A 25,293-nucleotide genomic window follows, 5' to 3' on the forward strand; every position below is an offset into this window, starting at 1 on the left:
AGGGTTGATTTCCTTTGACTGGTTTGACCTCCTAGCAGTCCAAGGGACTCTTAAGAGTCTTCTCCAGCATCACAGTCCAAAGGCATCAATTCTTCGGCGCTCAGCCTTCTTTATGGTCCAGCTCTCACAGCCATACATTACTACTGGAAAAACCATAGCTTTGACTATGTGGATCTTTGTTGGCAAGGTGATGTCTCTGCTTTTTAATATGCTATCTAGGTTTGCCATAGCTTTCCTCCCAATGAGGGAGGGAGGGAGGGAGAAATAAATAAATAAATAAATAAATAAATAGGCTTGCATATTTAGGAGGCTGCCCTCAAGAAGTGCTTATTATCATATTCTTCTCTAGTTAACAGTTCAGCACAGGACTGTAGTGAACCATTGTTCCCAGATCAGCTAAAAATCACAGTCTGATAGTAGCAAGCAAGGCAGGGTCACTAATTGTTGAAGAAAGGAGAGATGGCTCTTGTGCCATCAGCAGCAGCTTGATTGGCTAAAACTGCAAATTATTTCAAGTCATAAATACCATCACATGCTAACATCAGCACATCACACTACAGTGAAGTATACTATGGTAGCCAGCTCAACACTGTTTCCTCATTATCCTGGGAAGAAACTTATTCCTTTGCTTTGCTGGCATGCAGCTGAAGACCTCTTGTATATTAGACTCTGTTCATACATGCAAAAGGAGCTAAGTCTTTGGGGCTTCATTGCTGCAAAAGTCCTCCAAAACACCATGAATCTCAGTCTGCTCATGTTCTATTGCATGAAGTCTAATGAATTCAATTTTTTCAAAGCAAATATGAAGGGGTTACCAGGAAGAATTTCTTAACTCTAACACTAGACAAGAAAGATGGACAAGAGTGCAGGAAGACTGGGGAAACTGGGTGTGCATGTATAATTGCCTTTAAAAAAAAACCTGGCAAAATTCTTATGATGCCGCTGTTTGTTCAAAATCCCTAGCTCTTTGAACACATCCTCTTGGAAGCAGAGGAATTGCTATGATAATTACTAAAATGGCCTAATATATATATTGGTTGCAGAATTCTATTTTCTTTAGGATCAAATCTAGATTTGCTTGGCAATGAGTATAATATCAATCACTAGAGCAGCTTTCTCAACTTTTTTACCCTGGAGGAACCCTTAAAATTATTTTCAGGACTCAGGAATCCCTGCATTAAAATTATTGTATCTATAGTTAGCATTGGGTGGCATGTGAAGTTCAAGAAACAATGTTTTCTTTTCTTTTTTTAAATCCCAATCTCTCGCAGAATCCCTAGCAATGTCTCATGGACCCTTAGGGGTCCACGGAACTCCTGTTGAGAAAAGCTGCACTAGAGAATATAGCATGTAAACATAGCATATGTATAAAATCTTGAAAGGCAAGGGAAACACATGATAACTTAAAAAGCAACAAGCTAAAGATTGCATAGCAGAATAAAGTTAGCACACTGTATGATCAGAAAGTAAAGAATTGTTAGATCCAGTTTCAGCTGCAGAGAAAGCTCTTCCCAATCTAGTTGCTAGAACAATAGAAGAAAAGAGATTTAGAAAATTTCCTCTTCTAAACTTATTAAAGTACAAGGGCTTACATGTTGTCTTTTCCTGACAGTCCTTTTCAATGCCAGAAGATAGACTTTTTTCACATAGATCTAAGAGAGAAAAGCAGTTGAATTTTCTTCATACAAGTAGACTCCTCCTAGGGCAAGCTTCTTCAGGAAAGGGAGGAATCAACTTTTTTTTTTTTTAAGTATTTAAAGGCCATACATATCATAACAGTGACATCCCTGGAGGGAGCAAAGCTAAATTTTCCTCCCATTTTAGTGGTGGGTGGGAAGACTGAGTCTTTAAGTAAAATATATATGCTGGGCCCAGCAAAGGTGTATCATGGATATTTTGGCCTGGATTTAGGCTAAATGAAGAACTCTGGGCGCTGCCAACATGGGGCTGGGGGCATTCATAGGCTGCAGTTGCCTACCCGATGTAGCCCAGCTCAGGAAGTACATCAGAGAGGGGGACCCACATGTACTTGTGGTTTATTCTGGTATTTATATGAAAGGCATACTCAGTTTTGTGCCTGTTTTCCTGTTGCATCTTCTATAAAGTGTCTGTATACTTAACAGGAACTTTTTGCAAACCTGGTGAGTTGGAGCCTTTCCTTACTAGGAATTTTAGCGTAGTTCAGCCCTTCCTGCATTGACATCTTGGTGAGATGTAGTCCTGATTTTTGTCTTGTCTGGCTAATTAAATTTATTGTCACCAGGACTTCTGTATGTTTTTTGGGGGAGGGGGTCATGGAGAAAAAGATCTTTTAAAAAAGACATTGATTGGCTGATGAACAACCAATTGCATATCTTTCTCACTTGCTAACCTAAGCTGCAGACTCCTTCCAGGAAATGCACCACTGTCTGACCAAGGGTGGTCTGGTTACAAGATCATCCCTCCCTAAAGAGGTGTGGAAGCACCATAACTTTTACACACTATGGCTGAATGTCGAATTAAGCAGGAAGAACCAGTTATTTTCCTGAATGCTAAGAACTTGTGTAAGACTATCTAAAACATGGATGGGTGTGGTATGAGATAGACCAATGTCATGTGTTCAGAAGGGAACACTGGTGTTGCCAGAGTATTCCTATGCTAATGTGAATTGCAAGGAAGAAAAGGCCCAAGGTGCTTCTTGTGGTCATCTACGAAGAAAGGAAGGGGACAGGGCCATAAAGTTCTCTAGCTTAACTAGTGACTGACATATAATGTCTAGAATTTAATGAGCATGACTTTTCCAGAGATATGTGGTCCCAGGAAAGACAAGCAATAGCAAATATCTGCAACACTGGGGTGGGGAGACACGAGAGAGGAGAACATACAGAAGAGAAGTGAATGGATTTAGGAAGTGTCAGGATAGTGTGGCAAAAGAGAGGGAGTAGGAAAAAGTGGGGATGGAATAGAAGATGAGGAAGAGGCAGAGAGGTGAAACTCAGCCAAACCGGTCCATGTGGTTACTGGCCGGCCAGTCAGCCTGTCATCATGTGCAACCGTGTCCCTCCGTGCTTGTATATGTGTATCTTAATCCCTTCAGCATAATTGGGCTTTGGGCCCCAAAGGTTCCCGCTGTGGGTTCAGCCCATTGGAAGACAGCACCCAGGTGGGCTGAAGAGTAGCAGGGCCAAAGCAGACGTGCTGGAGACATTGGCCCCTTCCTCCTAAAGATTTTACATGTATTTATTTGTTTATTTAAATTTATTATTTCTGCATGGGCAAGCAATGCGATGTTAATGCAGTGTTCCCATCCTGAAAACCGTGTGATAAGATGGCAAATCATACAAATTATTTGAAGGACCACTAAAGCACATTGTCAGTTGTCATTTTTGTCCATGTGTGAGGATAGTTGATTCCATGTGGTGAACCACATATGAGACACACAGTCAATCAGTTTAGAAGTAGTATAAATGTGTACAAGTATGTTTAACTTAATTTGGACAGATATACAAATGTGCAGTGGTCCTCTAACTGTGCCACCGGATAAATACTGGAATGTAATAAACAAAGTATTGTTTGGTATATGAAGCCTCCAATACAACGCGTCTCCCACCAAATTTATGCTCTAACTGGCAAACAGGCATTCCGTACTATATTCAATGTCCATCCTTTTACACCCTTTTGGAAATCTCTGTAAGCAATGGAAGTAAAAGAATTCCAGAAGGATTTGCTTTGTGGACCCCTTTTCTTTAGTATTCTTAAATGTATCTTTCTGATGATGGTGCTGCTATTTGTGTATAAATGAAAGCTAAGAATGTGTTTGGAACTACAAAGTACGCCAACGTGTAAAGTAGGAGGCTCAGGTGGAGTGCCTATGAAGTACACCATCCCAGGCAGCATGCGAGATTTGCAGCGTTTTGAATGTCCTGTTCCAGTACTAAAGATAACCAGGTCCCTTGAGCTTTTTGCACGCACACACACGCGCACGCGCATCCTTAAAAAAGCAAATGAGGTAAAAGAGCGGGGCGGGATTCCTTTTACTTCTTCCCCTTCCTTAGAGCGGGGCCAAGGAAGGTTCGGCGCCGGAGCTCAAAGAGCCTTTGAGGACAACGCGCGCCAGCTGCAAACAGCAGCTGCCTCGGCGGCCGTCCGGGGAACATCTAGGGGGGCGCGCGCGCGCACCCTCCCCGTCGGCACCGCGCGTCGCTTGGGACCCATCCTTCTGCTGCTTCTGCGCTTGCTACGTGCACACTGACACTGTCCTCATGGCAAAGCCCAAGCCGGGCTGTACCATTTAGCATCCCCCCAAAGGGGAGAGGAGGAGGCGAGCCGAAGCACGCGTTTCAAGAGCAATGTACAGAGTCCTGAGACTCGCCCTGGCGTGAAAGCTTGTCCCCAATGGAAAAGGAGCTTGGCTGGCGGCAACCATTGCGGGAAAGGGAGGGGGAGCGCGGCACTGGAGCTTGGGCAAGTACAGTTGGTTCCTCCCTAAAGTAAGGACGTGCAGAAACGAACGCGCCGCACCCCGCACTGTAACTCACGGGGAAGGAAAGGAGGGAGCTGCCTGGCCCTCGGCACGGAGAAGATCCCGCAGATTGGCCAGCACGGCGGAGGGTGCGGCTGCCGGGTAGCCGGGCGCAGCTCCCATTGGAGAATTGTAGCGTCGCGTCACAAGCCTTGATTTGCATGAAGTTAGGGCGGGGTGGAGGAGCAAAAGGGAAAGCAGGTTGCACGGCTGCAGTGGTCGCGGCGTGGGCTGGTTTGGGCCGCGCCGGGCTGGGCTGGCTGAGGGAGCGCGGAAAGAAAAAGACGTTGCCGCTGCCCTCTTCCTCTCCTGCTGAAAATGGTCCCTGCAGGCTGGAGTCCCGGAAGCTGGTGCTGTCGAAGGAGAGCGCGAAGCTGTACCAGTCAGCGCCTGGCAAGCGCTTTCAAAGTTCAGGTACTTCGGAGAACTCCGCGGGGAGCGAGCGCCGGGATTCCGGCCGCGTCTGACTGGCGAACGGGGGCTCGGCTGGGCGGCTGGATGCAATCAGGGGGAAGTCCGTTGTTTCTGAAGCGGGGCGTCTCGGCAAAGAGAGCCGCGTGCAAGCCGCGAACAAGCGCCGCCGCGCGCGGGTCGGGACTCCGCTGGAGTCATTTCTGCAGAGAAGCGCAAACATTCGCCGAGGACCGGGAGTCGATGGGTTCGAGCGAGGTCACTGACAGACCTGGCTTCACCCTGCAGGTAAAGAGCGCTGAGCGCCTCCTTCAACTTTCGGCGTGTTGGTTTGCTTTTAGCGCGTTCCCCGCTGTATACTGAAATTGCAAAGTGCGGGCGATGCTTTGACAAGGAACAAGCAGTTGCATTCTTACCGCTGGAAAAGTTACCCGGTCTGCCTTGACGCCCTCCGAAATAAAGATCGTGTAGAGGAAAAAACAGAAACTTTTGCTGTTGCAGGCTGTTGGAAAACTGCTTGTTGAACGGCAGTTTTTAAAGTGATAACACGAGTTGGCTTATAATGTAGGACAAATACTGTGGAGTGTATACTGTATCCCCCAAGGGAATCTCTGCAGGACGAAAGATGCCATTCATTCCGTTAAAATCAATGGGAATTTTGTTGCTACTCTGACAAGTGGGTGGATTGTTCTTCAGAGAGAGACAGGACTTACTTATGGCAACAGTTTTTTCCCCCCCAGTAGGATCTCTTGCTTCTGGGAAACACTTGGGGTAGTGTAGATACCGTATTCTCGTAAGTATTTTTCTAAGCAGTTTTGTCTTGGGGACGAGTGGTGGTGGGGAGGAAAGTCCCCTAAATATATATTTAAAGAGAGGGTTTATATTTTACAGAGCTGAGGATGGGAATAAAGCATTCCTCTGCCCTCCTGTTGTGTTAAACTATGTATTCCATGCTCCCCAACTCAAGTACAGTGGCTATGCTGTCTGGGGAATGATGAGAATTACAGATCTGCACGGCACTGGCAAAAGTAAGGCTGTGGCAGAAAGTTCCGTTGTTTTGCAATTGTTTACACCAGTTGGAAAGGACAGGGAGGGTGAAAAGGAAGCTGCCTTGAGTGTATTTAGAATCTGGTCTAAATTTCGGAAATAATGAAGACAAACAGTTACTAAGGACAGTGATCCTGCTCAATTTCTTTATTTCAAGTGCGCAGCTAGAGGGTAGGGCGGGGTGGAGTGAGGTGAGGTGGGGTGATTGCCTGTCATTGGGACCCTAGAAGCGGAAGCCTGTCTTGGGTTAACTCTCCAGAAGCAGGTGAGCCACTGACTAACGCACATTGTGCTGCTAATGTCCCCACTGTGCGTGTGACAGCGGCTAACCTGCTTCTAGGACATCACTGTGCCTCCTTCTATAACTCTCCTGCCCTCAAGAAGCATCTACGCCTTGGAGCCCGATGACTGCCCTTTTGAGCCTGAATGCCATAAGGAGAAAGGATTCTCTTAAGAGTTGAATGTCCACTTTTAACCAGCTTGCACAGCCATAGCTACTGCAAGAAAGCAGACTTGCCACTCTGTGTGCTTTTTCCTGTTGAGGGTATGTGAAAGACTCAGAACGAAATGCATTTATTATTGTTTTAAGCAAGCTGTTTTTTTGGGGGAACATTGGACTAGCAAAAATCTGTAATTGGAACGTCTCAGGTTCTTCCAATGAAATGGTTACATGATGAGATCTAAATCTGCCTAGAAAGATTATAAAATAGCTAAGGAATTGAACATCCCCTCCCTTCCACACATACGTACACACACGCACACAGCATCCCACCCAATCAGACAGACATTATGTTCTTGAAAACTTCCATAACAAGGTTTAATCGACTTTAAGATCTGTTATGGTACACATTAGTGAGCAGATTAGAGAAATGTATCCTCCAAACAGTTGTGCTATACTTCCACTTCAGCATAGCCAGGTAAGGAGACTGTCTAATCTTTTGAGCATTAATCTCCATTGCCTGTTTTTTTTAATGGAAGATGTTTGTGGAGTCTTTCTCCTTCCTAAATTTATCTTTCCTGCCAGGAAGAAAGCTTGTTCTCTCATTTGGGGCAGATTTCGCCTGGTGCCGTTGAAGGTATTTTGGAGTCTGTTCTCAGATTTTGATGAAAAACAGCAACGCAATTTTAAATGTGTTATTAGATACTTCAGAATTATTGACAACTGTGCAGAAAAGTAGCTTTACATTTGCATTTTAATCTTTCTGCCTTTCTATGTCATCTGTGATAAAATGTGTCCACTCAGAAATGCAATTGTAGTCATTCACTTTTTTCCATACAGTTTTACACACTGGAGAATGGCTTATTTCCACACATTTTCTATTTTATACCAGAATGTTAAGAGGAAAAGGCTGTGGTTGGTTTTGTCCAATACTGGGAAAAGTCCATCTTTCCCCAGACCTCATTTTGCAGCTGTTCTTCAACCAAGGGAAAAGAACTTTATTCTGAACTCGTTAGTTTTGCTGGGAACATAAATGAGTCAGGATAGAAAGGTAGCTAAGGGATGACATTCAGAAAAGCTATAGGCTGGTTGGCATCTGCGATAGGCCAGTAGAGGATAGGCCAATTTGCTTCACATTAGTTGCAACAGACATAATAGAATTTAAGTGGAAATAGCAGAACTTACAAATATGGCGACATATATTGGGGAGAAGATTCTCAAGTTATAATTGGTATTTTAATGATAATTAGATTAAAATCAGAGATTTGGGCCTTACATCTTTGAATGGATTTATTATTTAGTCCATTGGAAATAATATGGGGTAATGAAGTATTTATTTCTTGCCTATGTAAGTTTTTTTTTTAGGATATAGGAAACTTTTATTCTAATTTACTGTATGCATCAACCAAAAAATCTCAGATTCCTATGGTTTCTACCACTTTAATTTGTTCTGTTAAGCTCTTTATGTTTATTATAATTGTTATTTAATCCTTTCTTACAATAGTCTCAGCAAATAAATCACGATACTTCCACATTATAGAGAGGCAACTGAGTCTGAGAGAGACCACAGAAGCACCCATTAATGCCACGGCTAAACTGGAATTTTCATGCTAAGTTCCCAAGATAATTGTTACCCAAAGTTCCCAATCCAGCAGACTGTACTGGTTCATTATTCAAATGTCTTTATTTTATTTCCTCATGGTTTATTTATTCACAATCCTATTATATTCAGGGATATTCAGGAAGACACTGTTGAAGATGTTAATACTGAGAAAAGAAGGGAGTGTATAAATATTAAAAGAGGGGTGCAGGCGGAAACACAAGATTATTCTAAACAAATAATATTTGCCTGGTATCTTGTGCTGAACAAGAGTCTAATTAAAAGGCAGCTCCATCTTACACTGGTTTTACAAGCTATGGTATCTGAACAGGAAAGGCATTTTTCAATCACAGTGCTTGTCTCAAGAATGGAATTGCAACCTCATGTAGGTTTGCTACAGGTTGGAATGAGACAGAGCAAGAACAATTTTAAGTCACCTTTCTCTAACTTGGTCCTTTGTGATATGCTGGATAACTCCCACAAAATTCCTAAACATCTTTCACCATGTTGGCTTGTTTATGGACATTCCAATACGTATCTGAAGAGCTCTAAATGAGGGAAGGCAGTTGTTGATGATTTGCAGGATATAGAAAGTCTGTCCTACAATCAGATTGTAAAAAGCAGGTGTACAAAATGTACCTTACACTATTTTAAATATTTTGCAACCTAATTATGTACATGTTAATGAAAAAAGCATAATTGCTCACATATTTGTGAGTCATAGTGGATAGAAATCCTCAAATTAGTGGAGCCTCTAATTTCATATTTGCCATGTAGTCAGCTTTGGCTGATCTAGAACGCTAAGCAAGGTCAGTCCTGGATATATTTATTATATTGATTTATATAGCTGTCAATTTATAATTATGACTCTGGGCGGTGAACACAGATTTAAAACCAACAGAACAAAAATAATAACAATAATGCACAACACTGACATGATATCCTTTAATGTCAAATACCTTTTAATATTCAGTGGTATTCATTGCTGTCCTGAATCTCACATGATTCTGCTGAGAAAAAAATCTAAATTACTTCCTATAAAAGTTTTAAAATGTTATAATTTTAAGTGAGGTGTGCTTTTAAAGGTCCTGAACTGAGCAGCAATAATTATTTATTTGTTAGATTTATGTCTCACCTTTAGGAGCTCAATATGGCAATAGCAGTAATATCAGTGGTAAGTGTCTACTAATCCTATTAGGTGATTAATTATCAGCATGTAAGAACTGAGGTAATCAATAACTTTGTGTTATAAATATGAAAACTCTAGCGACAGGACCCAAACCCTTTCAGAATTGAACTGTAAGCTTCTTAAGCAAAATAGAAAAACAAAATTATGCAATCTGAGAAGCAGGGAAGAGGATGCTTTCAGTCTAAAAGAATCTGTATTGAAGGATGTTCAATTTCTTAATGTCTTTTTCACTAAGATGCTCTTATTTTCCTTCCTTTTATTTTTCTGGAGAAGGCAGGTGGAGGCCAGACCAAAGATGAATGAAATATTCTGGTTTCTAATGTATTCTGGAGTCTGTAAGTATACCAGCATGATCCCAGGAGACTATAAATAGCATTTTGGGCCGAGAGCACCAGAACAGCACATGTTCCTTACATAAAAATGTAAGTACAGCCTTATGTAATGCTTCTTAAAACTAGTTGGCAGGAAATTCCACCAGGAGAGAGTACTCGGTCATCCAGAAACAGCCAGAATCTTCTGATCCAGATCAGCCAAGATTGGCTGATGCTGCTACACCACCTGAGTACATATAGTACTGTCCAAGCAGGCTGAAAAGGATCCTGGGGCCTTGTTTGCTATAAACTGCCCTGGCAGAGTGAGGCCTTTTTCCCAGGAACCAAATCTAGGTTGTTTTTCCCTTTCTGCCCCTTCTCTTGCATGCGGGAGACCCCCCTCCCATCCACAGTCTGGAATTTACCAGCTTTTCCCCTCTCTAAGGAATCAGCTTAGTGAAAAAACACAGTCCTGGCCAGCATGTGATTCTGCATTTAATCTTAGCTGTCTTGGAGAGGAAGGGCTAAACTTGAGAGGAATGGGGTAGCCAGTCATGGTGATAGAATCATCCAATAACCTTATTTGAATAACTTTTTTCAGAGGGCTAGCTATATTAAAATGCTGTAGCAAAAGAAGAGAGAAGTGTAGTCCTCTAAATTGTGCGCTATGTAATAAATCTGTGATGCTTCAAGATGCCACATGACTCAAGTTGTAATGACTAGTTTGACACACCATAGGAAGTCAAACTATGGTTTGCTTGTTTGTTGCTTAATGTGACACATGAATACAGCCAGTATGGTTTGTAAATTATCTTAGATGCTTTAATGTGTTATGGGAAGCCAGCTAATTATACTTTATTCTGTAAGCTATGGTTAAACAAAGAGTGGCTTAGCATTAGGTATATGCAGAAGATTTTGTTAGGGGGGACTCCAGAATATTGCTTTCTTCAGACTGTGCCACTTCCACCATTTAAGGGATCTAGCATTTGCGGGGAAGTTAATCTCAGAAGCAGAAATAATTCAGGGTGTTCAGGACGAAACAGGCCGTTCCTAGAACAATAGACTTTGCCCATCCCTGCCATGTGGAGTGAAGATTGCCTTTATTTTTTCACCTCTGATCCATTGAAGTCCAGGATGTCTTCCATTTTGCCTTTTATCCCAGCATGAGCGATCCCAATCTTATGCTGCCTCAGTTTATTGTTAGGAACTGCCTAGATTCTTTTTTCCAAGGAAAGTTAGTGTCACTTTTTCCTCTGCATACATAGATGTTCCCCATGAAGCCATAATTAAGGGAGAAAATATTTTGGTCTGTGAACTGCTAAAACATTACCTTCCTTTCCCTTGATAGTGCAGGAATAAAAAAGCTACAGACTAAATTGCTAGGGATATGTGATGCTATTCTTTTTGCCCTAGAATAGCAGTGTTCTGTAACTTGGCTTTCTTACACCCCCTTTCTTATTTGCTGAGATTCATTCCAGAGTTGGTTAAAATCCTATGTTGTGGCAGTGAAGCTGGAGGGATGGGAATTTGGTAATGGATCACTCTTTGGATCTTACATCACTAGTAAAGAAGCACTTCCAGCAATTATCACCTCCTTTTTTACATCCCCATTCCTCCTCAAATGTTACTACTTGTGGAATTCTACTAATGCTGGAGTAAGGATATCACTAAAGCCAAGTATTTGTTTAATGGTGAATACTATCCTCGTCCAAACTCTGCATGTTCCACCATTTAAGGGATCTAGCATTTTGGGGGAAGTTAATCTCTGAAGCAGAAATAATTCAGGGTGTTCAGGATGAAACAGGCCATTCCTAGAACATATGCAGACAGGATAAAAAGTAAAATCTCCTTCAAACCTGGCTTGATTCCTAGTGACTTAATAGATACTTTGGGGTGCAACCAATGCAGAATTGGCTTGCTGTTGCCTTCTTCTAAGATGCTTGTTCAGTTTCCTAGTGCAGCCTACAGTTCTGGTATTTCTGGAGGTGCCCCATCCAAGTGTACTAATTAACCAGGTCCAATTATATGTAGCCTTTTGAGAGCAGCCAAGGTTGGCTATATTCTGCTAGTGGTAAGAAGTGGTTCCAAGTGATTATTGCTCACCCAAATGGTGTCCCTCGTTGCTGGGATAGTTCTTTACATTTTGGAAGTTTTGTGTTGGGTTTCAGACAACCCATTTTTTAAATACTTCTGCTGACTTCTGTAATGTAACCTTTATATATTTGTATTTCATAATCAAATTGTTCTATTCTCCATTCTCAAACAGAGCTTTCATCTATTTCATACAGTTCTAGATTGATTTCTCATGCTGCCTTGCTTTTTTCCTTTTGGTCTTAATCCAGTTTGTTGGTCTACTGATTAGATTTAACACTGCTTATTGGAATGAATAGTCCTTTTCTTTCATCTTTTCTACTTTGCCTTGTCTAAGTACTTTCATTTTTCTTCCAGCTTCCTTTTTTCATGAAATTTTGTGATATCTTCCATGATATTTTTGTGATTTCATAAAAGTGAATTGAAGCCCTTATTCCTTTCAAGGATAGGTAACTTAGTTTCCTTCACGTGTTTTAGAATTCACTTATCACTGCCATTGTCTGTGCTGATTGGGGCAGATGGGAATTGAAATCCACAGCTTTGAGAAGGTACAACACAACCTATCTCTGCTCCCTCTTCTGTTTCTTTGCCTTATATGCACATTATTTTTAATTCCCTGGGGAAAATATTTGACAACTTGTTTTGCCAGTTTGCTTTCTGTATATTCTTTAGTTATTTCTGTAAAGTGCCTCCTTTAATAAAAATTATAAAATGATCCCCAGGACCTGATTTCCTAAACTATAATTTAGAATTTCATAATCTGATAGCAACCATCCAAAACAGTGTTGTTGTTTTGCATTACAATTAAAACTCTATTCTAAAAATATTGAGCATATTAATCTCTAATACCAGGATTGTGCAGCACTAAGGGTTTGATGGCCAAAAAAAAAGCTATGGGAGTGTGCAGGGGTGCTTGTGCCACATCTGATGGCAATTCCTAAAATCAAGGATATTTTTCCTCCAGGATTGTGGTGCAGCTATGGAGAACAGCTGCGTGATCCTGGGAAAAGACATTGCACAATGGCTGCACATTCATTAACAATCTATTCTATCTAATATTGATAGATTATTATTTTATTTATTTATTTTATTTGTTTAACTTGTCCCCACCCATCTCCCCACAATGGGGGACTCTGGGCGGCTTACAACACACTAAAAACATAAATACAATTAAAAGTTATAAAAACCAAACATTAGAAACAAAAAAGCTAAAAAATCCAAGAGGCCGATAGGGGCCACACCAGGCCGCTAAGGGGCCAGCCAACCCCATTTCTGACATCCTCCCTCCCCGCCCCAGGCCAGATGGCAGAGCCAGGTCTTCAAATCCCTCTGAAAGGCCTGGAGTGAGGGGGCCTGTCTCACCTCCGGGGGCAAGATGTTCCAAAGGGTGGGGGCCACAACAGAGAAGGCCTGCCTCCTGGACCCCGCTAATCGAAATTCTTTTACCGTGGGGATCCGAAGCATGCCCTCTCTGTGAGATCGGGTGGGATGGGTTGAGATCATGGGGGCGAGGCGGTCCTTCAGGTAACCTGGCCCCATGCCATGTAGGGCTTTAAAGGTGATAACCAACACCTTGAATTGGACCCGGAAGCAAACCGGTACCCAATGCAGCTCATGGAGCAGAGGTGTTATATGGGTCCTTCTTCGGGCCCCAAAAATTGCTTGCGCGGCCGCATTCTGGACCAGCTGAAGTTTCCGGATAGTCTTCAAGGGTAGCCCCATGTAGAGCGCATTGCAGTAGTCTATCTGGGAGATAACGAGGGATAAATCTGTTAATTAACCCAGTTGGTCAGAAAACCATTTTTATTACCACCTTGTCCTTGTATCAGATCTGTGGATCCTATGAATGGAACTCCAGTTACTAGGAGGTGATTATTGTCAATTCTTGCTGCAGCGCTTTTTCCCCTGAAAATCTGCTCCATCTCCAGTGAACTGAGGACCATGTAGCGTAGCAAGAGTGATGCAGCAATTGCAAGTGGTAGTAATTAATGACCTTTCCCTTCTCTCAAGCAGCAGCTTCAACTGAATTGGTGGGCTTTCCACAAATGGAAGGATTTGTTTAGTTACTTACTTAGGCTTGTATGCCATTCCAGTCAGAAAAAGCTGTGAGCATCTGACACTCCTCATTACAGTACTCAGATTAAAGTACAATTAGGACTGTTAGCCTTGATGGCAGTGTGACTGTCTCTGAAGGCCATCTATTGGGAGACTAGTGGACTTCCTTATGCAGTTGGTTGGCCACTGTGAGAATGGACTGTTGGACTAAATGGACCAGGGGTTCGATCCAGCGGAGCACTGCTTATATTCTTAATAACCTTGTTATTGCATTTTATGGCAATACAAATCATAATCTACAACCATAAAAACATTTTTGTGGGAATACTTACCTAAATCTAAGCCATTGGCTGCTGAAAAGGTTCGGATTCAAACTGACGCTAGCTGATTAATTACTAACCCTTTATAAGTAGTTAATTTTATCAGTTTCATAAAAAATAATTGAAATAAACTGATTCCTTGGAAAAACTCTGAATTGAAAAAGGCATTTTTAGAAACTAAAAACCAAACTGGAGAGGAATGGCCTTTAATAAGGGCCATTTGGCCACCTTTTGAAAGACTGCTATTTGTGATTTTCCATAATACTGCACAACGAGTTAGATCTAGCTTCTTCCTTATCAGAAAAAGCTAAGAATGCTCTCCCTGGCAAGGAGCAAGGAAAACGATAGTTTCAGATTCCCCCTCCCTTTGGAACCCCCAGCACTACCTGGTGGACCATCAAACTCTCCAAAAGAGAGTTTGGGGAACCATGGAGGGCAGCAGGAGGAGGGGGATTATCCTCTTCTATCTCTGTTTTGCCAGCAATATTTCTTGGTTGAATCAGATTAAAGCTCTCTTACTTTACCAGATACCCCCCTGACCACTGAACAGTGGATTTGAGAATAACTGCCAGTTCCTGATACCATCAACATGGCTTGAGCCTCACAGATTTAGTGCTCTTTCAAAATTCTACACCTGGGGAAGCCTGCTCGTCAGTCAGCTTGCAGGTAGCAAGTTTGGGCAGATGGCTAAATCTAGCCATCTGTCCAAACCTTTTGCTAGTGACACCAGTGCTGTGCTTGGCAGATGGTTTCTTCCTGGCTGGGGACATTCAGAAAGGGGAGGATGTCAAAGCCAGAGGGTTTAATCAGTGACATTGTTTAAGACACCCTATGCACCCAAAATCAAGACTTCCATCTTGCACCTAGTTAGAACTGAGGTTGTGGAGGCAGGATAATGATCAGCAGCAGGGACAGCAAATTTTATGTCAGTACAGTTTCCTATTGGCTAAAACTGGGTGGATAGTGCTAACTGATGTGTAAGAAAGTCCAGAATCTTGTGAAAAACCTGCCTTGTCCTCTTCATTTTCCATCCAATTCTTAGGAGCTGTTTACAGTGGTCAGAAATGCTTCCTATTGCTTTAGTTGTCTAGAGGAAGAATAGCAGAATCTCCCCTGAAGTGAGATGGCTTCTCTCATGACATAAAATTTTAATTAGAAACGACCAGGCAGCATTGAAATGGGAACAGCAAGCAGCAGAAGTCAAATTAATAAAATATTCAATGACAGGAATGTATTATTGATACAGCCTATGTGCCTAGTTTTGAAAATTCTGTCAAAGACACAAGACTGTGAGCAAGAAGATCTTCATCTGTTTGCTTGTAGAACCAAAAGGCTGCTCAAAGAGGGCCTGCATTCAGTGTTCATTGAGTTTCCCAACTGGGACATAATCACTGTCCAGGTCATTATGGCAATCATATTGAAAGGTCTTGGGGGGCATCACTTAAGAATAGCCATTTTAATCAGAGATTGGAATGTAATTAGCGCTCATGCTGAAGCTCACTCTTTCTACATAAATAGCAGTGCTCAGCAGCCTCAAATTGCTTGAGTTGAAAATGACCGTACTCTCCAAGAATGATTTCTCTTGACCAGCTGAAGGTACAGTGTTTAAAGATGCTATCTGACAAGAGCAGGATGTTATACTTGGTTCCTTACAGATCTTGAGAGTATCATCAGTCTTTGTGTATCACATTCTTGAGCTGAGTTTCCACTACATGCTTATTGAATAATCTACCCTGACTGGGCTTGCATGACATGTTAAAACATAAGCCATGGTTTGCAAACCACAGAGCTGGCTTTATAAAATCAAACCATATAACTGTTTATTTAGTATACTCTTTGTGTGTTCTTCAGGGAAAAAGAGGAGAGGGTATGATTAATATTCACATAAGAGGAAGGCGGTAGCTTTAAGGCAGATACAAAAAGTGTGTCTTCATGCAGGGAACTCAATCCCTTGGCCATCTAGCTTAGAAGTGGCTCTATGACTGGTGGCAGATTTCTGGATCTTCAGAGAGTTCTCCTACCTTTATTGGGTTGAACCTGGAATTTTTTGCATGCCAAGCATGAACTCTGTCACCAAATAGGAATAAAAATATTTTATTCTTCCAAACAGTATGTGAAATACAGGTAGTCCTTGCTTACTGACTGCCTCATTTAGTGACCATTCGAAGTTTAAAAAAACAGCTTTGCGACCAATCCTTGCATTTATGAACGTCCCATGGTCACGTGCTCACCATTTGCGTGCTTCGCAACCGGCTTGTGACAAGCAGAGTTAATGGAGAATGCAGAAGTAAAATTGCAAGTCATGGTCATGTGATGTCTTGCTTAATGACCAAATAGGAAGTAACGTCATAAGTCTGTTGCAGTCACATAATTTTCCATTTAGTGACTGGGGTGCTTAGTAACAGAGTTGCCAGTCCCTATTCTGGTCACTAAGTGAGGACTACCTGTATTGGGTCTTTCGTGAGCATTTCTTTCATGAAGATAAACAGAATATGAATGTATTTCACTAGTATAGTTAAGGGCTTGTGAGCACTTAATATTAGTTTAACCAAAATAAACTATGCAAAGAAACATTGTGAAGTTATTGAACTTCACCACGGCCTGTTCTGCATAAAGCCTGAAGTTAAATTTTGGACTTCTATGCCTAAAACTTTCCCTGTCTCTTTGTATCTCTGTCAAAAAGCATGGGGAGACCTATAGAACGCTGGAATCTATTCCTTGCTAGATTGTAGTAAGAAGAAAAAATTGTCTGAACTTCATTGGACGGTGTGGGAGCTTATACAGTTCTCCTGCCTCCCTGAAGCTCAGTAAGATGCACTATGCTTTGTAAGCCTCCGTAAGCCAGTAGGATTCCAGGCCCAGTTCCAGTTGTGGTTCATTACCTTGGTTGGAGAGAATATTACCTCATTACCTTAAGCTTGGTTGGAGAGAATATAGAGAACTCCTGGGAGTTGGAAAGTATTTGTGGAGTACGCTTGCCTTCTGCTTGAATAATGTTGGATTTCACCCAATCTATATTTTTACTAAAGTGGACATAATGAATATGTAATATTTCCTCCTTGCTGGTTTCTTCCTGTCTTACATAGATGCTTCATTAACTACTAGTGATTATTTGGTAGCTTAATGAAGGGAGGTGTAATTCTGTTTTTATTATGTGTTTTTAGTGAGTGTTTTAATTTATTCTGTATTTTTGTTTGATTCTATCTAAAAAAATACTTTTTTTTACATTTGTAAAGCTATTTTTGTGATTGATTGGTGTAGCTGGGAAGGGAAGGGAGCCTTTGAAGAAAAAGAAAAAAAAAGATAGGATTACAAAATGATATGTAGTCACTGAGGTATTCTTTCATTGTTAGGGATACCACGCAGTCTGTGCCTATAAGAATTGTGCATCTTGCTCCTTAATAGTTTGACCAGTGCTAACGAAGGCAGCATCCACTCCTTCCAGCAGTGTATTTAGTTTGGGTAGGAGGAAATGAGAGAGAGCCAGTTTGGTCTAGTGGTTAAGGCGCCAGGCTAGAATCCAGGAGACTGGGAGTTCTAGTCCCGCCTTAGGCATGAAAGCCGGCTGGGTGACTTTGGGCCAGTCACTCTCTCTCAGCCCATGATGTCAGGCTGGGCGACAAGCCAGTTGGTCAACTCCTGCCGCAACCAATGGATCAACATCCAGTTGATCCAATAAGAAATGGACCCTGCACATGCAGGAAAACACTAGGAAGAAGGAAAAAAAAGGAAGCTAGAGAAGTGGAAATTGCTACCTGAAAGATGACATCAAGGCCATCCAGAGGACAAAGCATGAATTTTCTGCTTTTCTCCAATTCCAAAAGTCTTGCCTTGCCCTTCCATCAGTTTAGATTATGTAGTTCTTAAGTCATACCACAAGATGAGTTCACTAATTTTTCCACAGAAAGGCCTGGGTTATGTCTCATGCTACACTGAAATAATGAATCAGATGTGGCAATAAGTTACCTGAAAATCAAGCCTAATAGCTTACTAATGCACCAGGCCTGTTTATACATACAGCAGAAATATAAAATATTAACCAGAAACAGGCTGCTGAACAGCTGTAGAAATAATTAATGAGAAAGACCAGTCAATCTCTTTGACCAATAAGAAGGCCACTTTTTCAGTTGCATGAATTGTTTAGTTATGGTCAACTTTTGGTTCAGATTGTTAGAGCATCAATCTGGGAATCTGCCAATACATGCAAAGTCTTTATCTGATAATAGAGAAAAAAGGTCTTAGACTTAGCCTTGAGCTGAAATGTATAACTACCATAATGGAAATCAGCAGCAGAAGTCAGAAGCCTACTTCTCATGACTTGGTGGAAAAGTAAGATAGAAATGTAAAATATATTTACATATTTAAACATTACCGCCACTCCTTGTTTAGCGACTATCTCGGTTAGTGACCATTCACAAATATGATGGTAATAAAACATTCATTTTCCAACCAGTGCGTGCATTTATGACTAAATGTTGTGGGCCTAACAACAAAAGCCTTCAGTGTGAGCCAGCCCAGGGTTCTAATCAACTAATGAAGGTCACAGAGCTGAGCTTATTAACTAATGGTTAGCACTTTTTAGGGAAGTGCTGTGCTGTGGAAAAAAGCAGCTCTGGAAGAGATAGCTTGTTGAAACAATCTCTGCCCTGAGAGGGGGCAAAAAGAGGGGAAAAAATGGGTCAGGCACAGGACACTATACAAGAGACCTTTATCTGAATGAGATGGCAGCAACCAGTGATCTTCGCAGTGTCTCTCTCTCTCTCAGTCACATGTTCATTTAACGACCATTTCACTTAACAAAGTCGCTGGAATGGATTGCGGTTGCTAAACAAGGGGAGAGTGTATATTCAAAATTTGAGTTGTTATAATAAATGGAAAAAACTGTCAATGTCATAAAAGAAACACAGATTTGCTAGTTTTTGTGATCCTGCATACGTTAAGGTGAATAATCTGCAGCCCAGAGCTCTTTATACTGAAATTGCTGGCATGGTTTTTCATTGTTCTGGGGCAGGAGATACAACAATTGTAATATAAACCCTAAATACAGTTCTTAGTAAAGCATTGTCTAATCAGTATTTATACCCAGAAAATATTTATATATATCATGTAAATTTAATAAAAACATTAAGAAATGGTGTCTGGATTTTAATACAACAATAATATGTACCCTTTTGTACATAACCCATCCAACGCAATTGATACAGGACAATTCTGAGTATTATAACACAATCTATGAGTTGTTTTTATGGTCATTTTTTGACGACTTGCCAAAATTGATTTAAAAGGGATTCACTGTTACAAAGAAATCTGAGAAGTTTCTATGTTCAGATCACAAATCCTTCTCCAGTAGTTTTTTCAGGCTTCCAGTAAAGTCCATTATGTTTAATACAAGAATTTTATATTCTAGACTTTAAATGAAGTAGGAATGCACCAGCGGTATCAATAAAATCTGGTAAATGTAGGATTAATTTTTTAAAAAATTAAGATACATTTTTTTTAATGTGACAAATTCTTTGGAAAATATAGTCACTGGAGATATATTAATCTCTAACTGTATAGCTTTTTCTATCTTCCTATTCCTTGTTTTGGACAAATTTATTCATATACTTTTTAAGAATTAGGATAAAGAATAGAAGGTGAGGGGAAAAGATGGGAACTGAATATCCCAATTTTTCCAAATTTGTAAGGTAAGTTTTAAATGCACCTTTGTAATTCTTACTAATTCCTCAGTATCAGAAAGAAATGGTATTGTCCTGATAAAGAATCTAATGCATGTTCAGTTAGTATCAATTGACCTTTATTTGAATTCCTAATATGAATTACTTGTTTTAAATGAAAAATATCCAAATAATGTATGTTTTTAACTGGCCCAGGGAAGCAGAAGATGCCCTCCTAACATTACATATACATGGGAGAATCACTATAATTATTTTAAAGATACACACCTTTATTTTTTACCTGTTTGGAGTAATTAATTAAATTACATTTAAATTCAATTAAGTTTTAGCTGACCTCATCCTATTTTATTAGTGGTCACACCTCGTGACAGCAATTTTGTCGAAGTGCTGCTGACAGTGCAAATATACCCACATGCAGCAACAGCTTTCCTGCTTTTCTTTAAGACTATCTCTGCTATTCTTAGAGGACCTCCCGGGGTTACCCCTTAACATGGTAAAATAATTCAGTGATCCCAATGACCCTGACAGTGACACCAGAGGGAACAGGAGGTTCTAGTAGGGTCACTCAGTAAAGTCAGAAGGGTGTGTATGTGAATCTAAGGATAATCATAATGGGAGAAAGGGGTAGATGGAGATGTGTGGGAATCTAACCCATCTAGAAGATACAACTAAGACTCAGTATAAGATCAATTTATGGAACAGATTTAGTATCCTTATGCGAAAGTGAGACAGGATGTAGGATAACTGAATGTAGAGGGATAAGCACAAAAAGACAAGTTCTCTCAGTCAAGAAAGTTAACAAATGGATGAATATAATAAGAAATGGAAAGTTTTAAAATATTTTTAAGAAGACCAGAAGATTCAAAGGAAAACTTACAACTCAAGTAAGAATACTCAAGAGATGGAAGAGATCTGATAGAGGCAAATATAATTAAAGGAAAGTGGAAATACTATATTTTACAAATGGGGTTATGGAATGACCCAAAACATTTCTGGAGAGGCAGTTAAAGTACTTGTATCTAGAATATGGTAGATATAGGTGGCTTAGAAATTGGGAAAAATTATTTATATATCTAAATTACAGAAGGGATGTGCTAAAGAATGGGCAAATTATTGAACTGCAGTACTAATTCCTCCTGCAAATAAAGTTCATTACCTTTATAAACTGGCTATCTAGCCATACAACACTTAAGGAAACTTCCCCCAAAATGCAAATGATAAAATATACAAATCAAGAGTGATATATGGAAAGAAAAATATCAAACAAGATTTCAGAAAAGACATAAGGTAGCAAAGGTGGTTTACTTTTGCTTCATTGGATACAGCAAAGATTTGATCCTTTAGATCAAGGTGGCAAGCTATTTTTGTACTGTCCTAGAGCTAAGAATAGACAGGTGGGAGAGTGGCAGATCACCAGGCCTGAGCCTCAGCCAAGCTCCCAGAGTGGGGCTGAGGGCCAGGGTGGGGCATAGTCTGTTAACAGCCTCCTTGGCTGCCAGGGATCTTGGCTTCCAGATCTGCCAGTTGTGCTCTCCAGGCAGAGGAGAGGTGGGATCTGGCCCTTTACAGAAAAAGTTTGCCAGCCCCTGCTTTAGATCATGCCAGAATGTGGAACATATTAAGGTTGATGGGGGTGCCAAAATGCCTGATTAATCTGAGGAATCTTGATAATGGACAAGAAGCTACTGTAAGAACTAAATGTGGACAAAGAGTAGTTCAAATATGGGAGTGAGAGAGAGAAGGTAGAAATACTATTGAAGAAATTCAGATGACAATCAGAATAGTTAAAGCAGTGGTCTTTCCAGTGTAACATACAGCTGTCAAAGCTCAACGTTGTGAAAAAGAGAAATATGCCTTTGAATTGTGGATTTGGAGACAGCTACTAAGTGTACCGTGGATTGTGTGAAGAACAACTGAATTTTGGGCCAAAGACTGACTTCTCCCTTGAGACAATGGTCCATAAACACAAACTCATACCTTGTGTGTTTTGTTTATTTATCCATCCATCTGTTCATCCAATTTATATATCCACCAACTTGCTGAAGTGACTCTGGGTGAGTAACATAAAATTAAAACAATAAAAAACAGCAGTAGTAAAGATAAAGCAAAACATATGTTCAGGGCCAGGGACACGGTGGCGCAGCGGCTTAATGACGCTGAAAGTTGCCGGCCAGAAATGGTCGATGCTTCAGCGGTTCGAGTCCAGCCTTCGTGTTAACGGGTGAGCTCCTGTTTCCTCCCCAGTTCCTGTAAACCCAACAGTTCGAAAACTCACGTGAGTAGATAAATGGGTACTCTCACTCCGGTGGGAGGAAAAATGCTGGTGGCGCCTTGCAAAAAGGAGTTGGGAGCAGTTGCCGGTAAGCATGAAAAACCCCACGCGCCCAAAAAGGGCGTGAAGCAACGGAAACCCCGCCTCCTGCGCTTGCCAGCTGGGCTCTGCTCTAGGAAGGAGGCACTGGCAAACCACTCCCGAAACACCTTGCCTTGAAAACTGCAAGGACTCGTCCAGTCACTGCAAAGTTGGTAACGACTGAGCGCAGATTTTTTTTTAAAAAATGTACAGGGGCATCAAATCCAACAAGCACCACCCTAGACAAAGACATCTAATAGCACAGCCCAAATTTGAGTTGGTGGTAGAGTACAAAAAATCATACCTGTTCAGGCTGACAGAAGTTGAAAAGGAAGATAAGGTGAATGGACAGAAATAAATTACTGGGGTGTCCTCGAGACAGGTCTAAGTTCTTGCTAGGGAAGGTCAAGATGGCAAGCATTTGTCCATAGGCTCAGCCAGAACTGAACTCGAGAGGATGGCAACTTTTGGAGGGTGTTGAAGGGGATCTCAGAAGATTCTAAGTAGGAATGAACAGTTGCATCTACACTGCTTGTGGTCACTTCATGTATCTCTTACTTGTCTTAATTTCAAAGCTAAGAAATCCAAGTGTTGTCTTTTCTCGTAGGGGAGTTGCCCTGTCTGTTGAATAATAATGAATTTACTGAGCTATAAACTAATAATCCAGTTTACCCCCATCCCACACAATGGGCTGGTGAGTACTAGCTGAATCACTGACAATGCTATGTAAGGGGCAATCTGGATGAGGGCTTTTGTTTGCTTGCTCAAGCAATGTGCAATGATTATAGCTTCCTTGTTGGCAGGAATCCAGGTGATACATGCAGCTCTACTGTTTCAGGGTTGAGTGGAATGTGCTTAATTGTTGCAAATACTGTGTGGGAAGTTAATAAAAAATAAAGCAAGGTTTGCTAAAACAGTTCTTAAAAATATGCAAGTCAGTAAATCTCTTGTTATAATGATCTTCTATTAAATGAACCCTCTTGCTCTTCAATTTCTTTCACATTTTTTTTTTGAGGGAGGACACATGCTTTCTTCATTTGCAAATTATGCTAAACCAAAATGCCGCTGATTTAGTTTTGGCCAACCAAGTGTGAACTTAGCTGTTATGATTAACTAATTCATAGGTAAGTGAAGTGTCTGAAACCAACAATTGTGGCTTATTCAACAAACCTAGTTAATAAAATCAGAGCTTAGTGCAGCATTGGAATCCTGCCCCTGCCTCCCTCAGACTCTGAGTTCTTGTTCTGCCCCTGCTCCCCCAAATGGAGTCAGACTAGTTTGTTCATGAGCATCTACTTGTAGAAACCAGAGTTGGCATTTTTTAAAGAATACACACAATATTGGCACAAGCTGATGTGTCACCAATATGTTGTGACCAGATGTTCTGAAGTGTCTTCAAGCTCTCCATCCTTTGTATTTTTAGATTATTTATTTATTTAAATGAGAGGGAAACTAGCATGTTGCAAAGCAAAGCACCAGGCTGGACTCACGGCTATTGCTGGATGGGCATGCGGAGGCTGTAGCCAGTTGACCCTTCATCCAACTTCATCTGGTGCACAAGTTACAGACCTACCGGAAACATCCAAAACATCTCAGGAGGAGCTCTTGGTTGTATCCCACTTCTATGACGTGAGGGAAGCCAAGGCCCGGTAGTGCTGCTGCTTCGTCATTGTTCTGGATTTGTGGAACAGCCTCCTTTTAGAATTAAGGCTTGCCCCATCTGATACAACCCTCTGGAAGTTATCCAAGATGGCGTTCTTCTGGAGAGCACTGATGGTTATCTTTGATTTTTACCAATAGTGTCAATCACTTTGTACTGTGTTCTACTTGCTGATTGTTACTGTAAATTGTGGTGACTCTCCAATAGTACATCAGTAAAATAAATAGCATTCCTGCAATGCCTCTGGGACTCATCTGGTCTCTAGAAGCAGAAAACAAAAATCCTGGATGGCTGCAGCCGGGCGCTTTCCCTTCCAATATAGAAGCATTTTGTGACTGGCCATCCCTATTGTGGCAACCATTTTGTCCGTAATATTCCTGTGGTGGTTTAAGAAAATGCCAACTTTTTTTCAGGTCCTGTTATGGATCATAAAAACACATTTTTCCCCCAGTACATCTCCTTATGCACTAAAGACTAGAACTGATGCCATTGACTCAAATCAGGACTGCATTTTCTTCAGTACTTACAATGCAGAGCACTCTTATTGGTTATCTGGAAATGACCAGTGTGGCTTTATTGCTCTAGGGTTGTGGTGGTGGGGGTGTTTTGTTGCTCATCAGCCCTGGCTTGTTTGTCCCAGGTCTAGTTCCTAATGCTGACTGGCAGGCAGGGTAAGAGGGAATAAAAATTTGCTTCATTCTACAAAGGGTGATTGATCTTTTTGCGGAAACAGAAAGACATGATTAGATTACTTTTAAAAGGAGCCTGCAGAGATTATTAACTTTGCTCATGAAAAGGGCACGTAATATGCTCCACGCAGAAGAGATGGCTACCGTCACAGGAGTGTAAAATAGTGGGAATCCACTGAAAAAGTCTTAGTAGACTGAATCCATATGGTTCCAGAAGGCCCTCAGTCTCTCTTAACTCAGCATAACTAAGAGCAACTTGCCTTTCTCATTCTGTTCCACGCACTATAAGTCGCGAGGCTCCGATAGGTCGTCAAAAGGGAGACTTGGCCAGGAACACAGGAAGCCAGAGTTCCTGTGAAAGGGTGCAGGCTGCATGCCCTGAGCAGCCACAACCATTCCCAGCATAACTGAAAGCCAGCTCTTTCAAGGCACGGATGACAATTTGCAGGAATATAACTGCTCTACTTTAAAATGCAAGAGAGGCCTTTATGAGACTACTAATGGATGAAAGGAGCTGATAAGTATTACTAAACCAGTACTTGTGTCAGTAGGGTGGGTGTGTGTCTCACTTTATGGTATCTAATACCACTAGATGGCACCCACTGACTTTTTTTTTTTTTAAAGATCTAGCCAAACTGCCGCAAGATGTTGGCCATTCAGTTGTACATTTTTGAAATTTTTCCCAGCCGTTCAGTTGTACATTTTTGAAGTTTTGCTGGCCTCTGCTATAAAAGGATGTATGTTGGCTTATGCTGAAACCAGTGGTTATTTCTTGTAATCTAATCCAGATGACTGGACCTTGCATCACTTCCCAAGTTTTTAAATGCAGTTCCAATATATCACCTTTTAAAAGTGGAGAGGAGGCCCACTCCCTGCAATATGTTGACAGGCAACTGCTCATATTCTTTATCCCATCTTCCTATATGATGTGTGTAACCTGTATGTAACC

The sequence above is a fragment of the Python bivittatus genome, unplaced genomic scaffold (genome assembly GCF_059951505.1).
Source record: "Python bivittatus isolate LINGU-HERP-01145 unplaced genomic scaffold, Pbiv_v1 ctg000480_np1212, whole genome shotgun sequence".
Classification (NCBI taxonomy): domain Eukaryota; kingdom Metazoa; phylum Chordata; class Lepidosauria; order Squamata; family Pythonidae; genus Python; species Python bivittatus.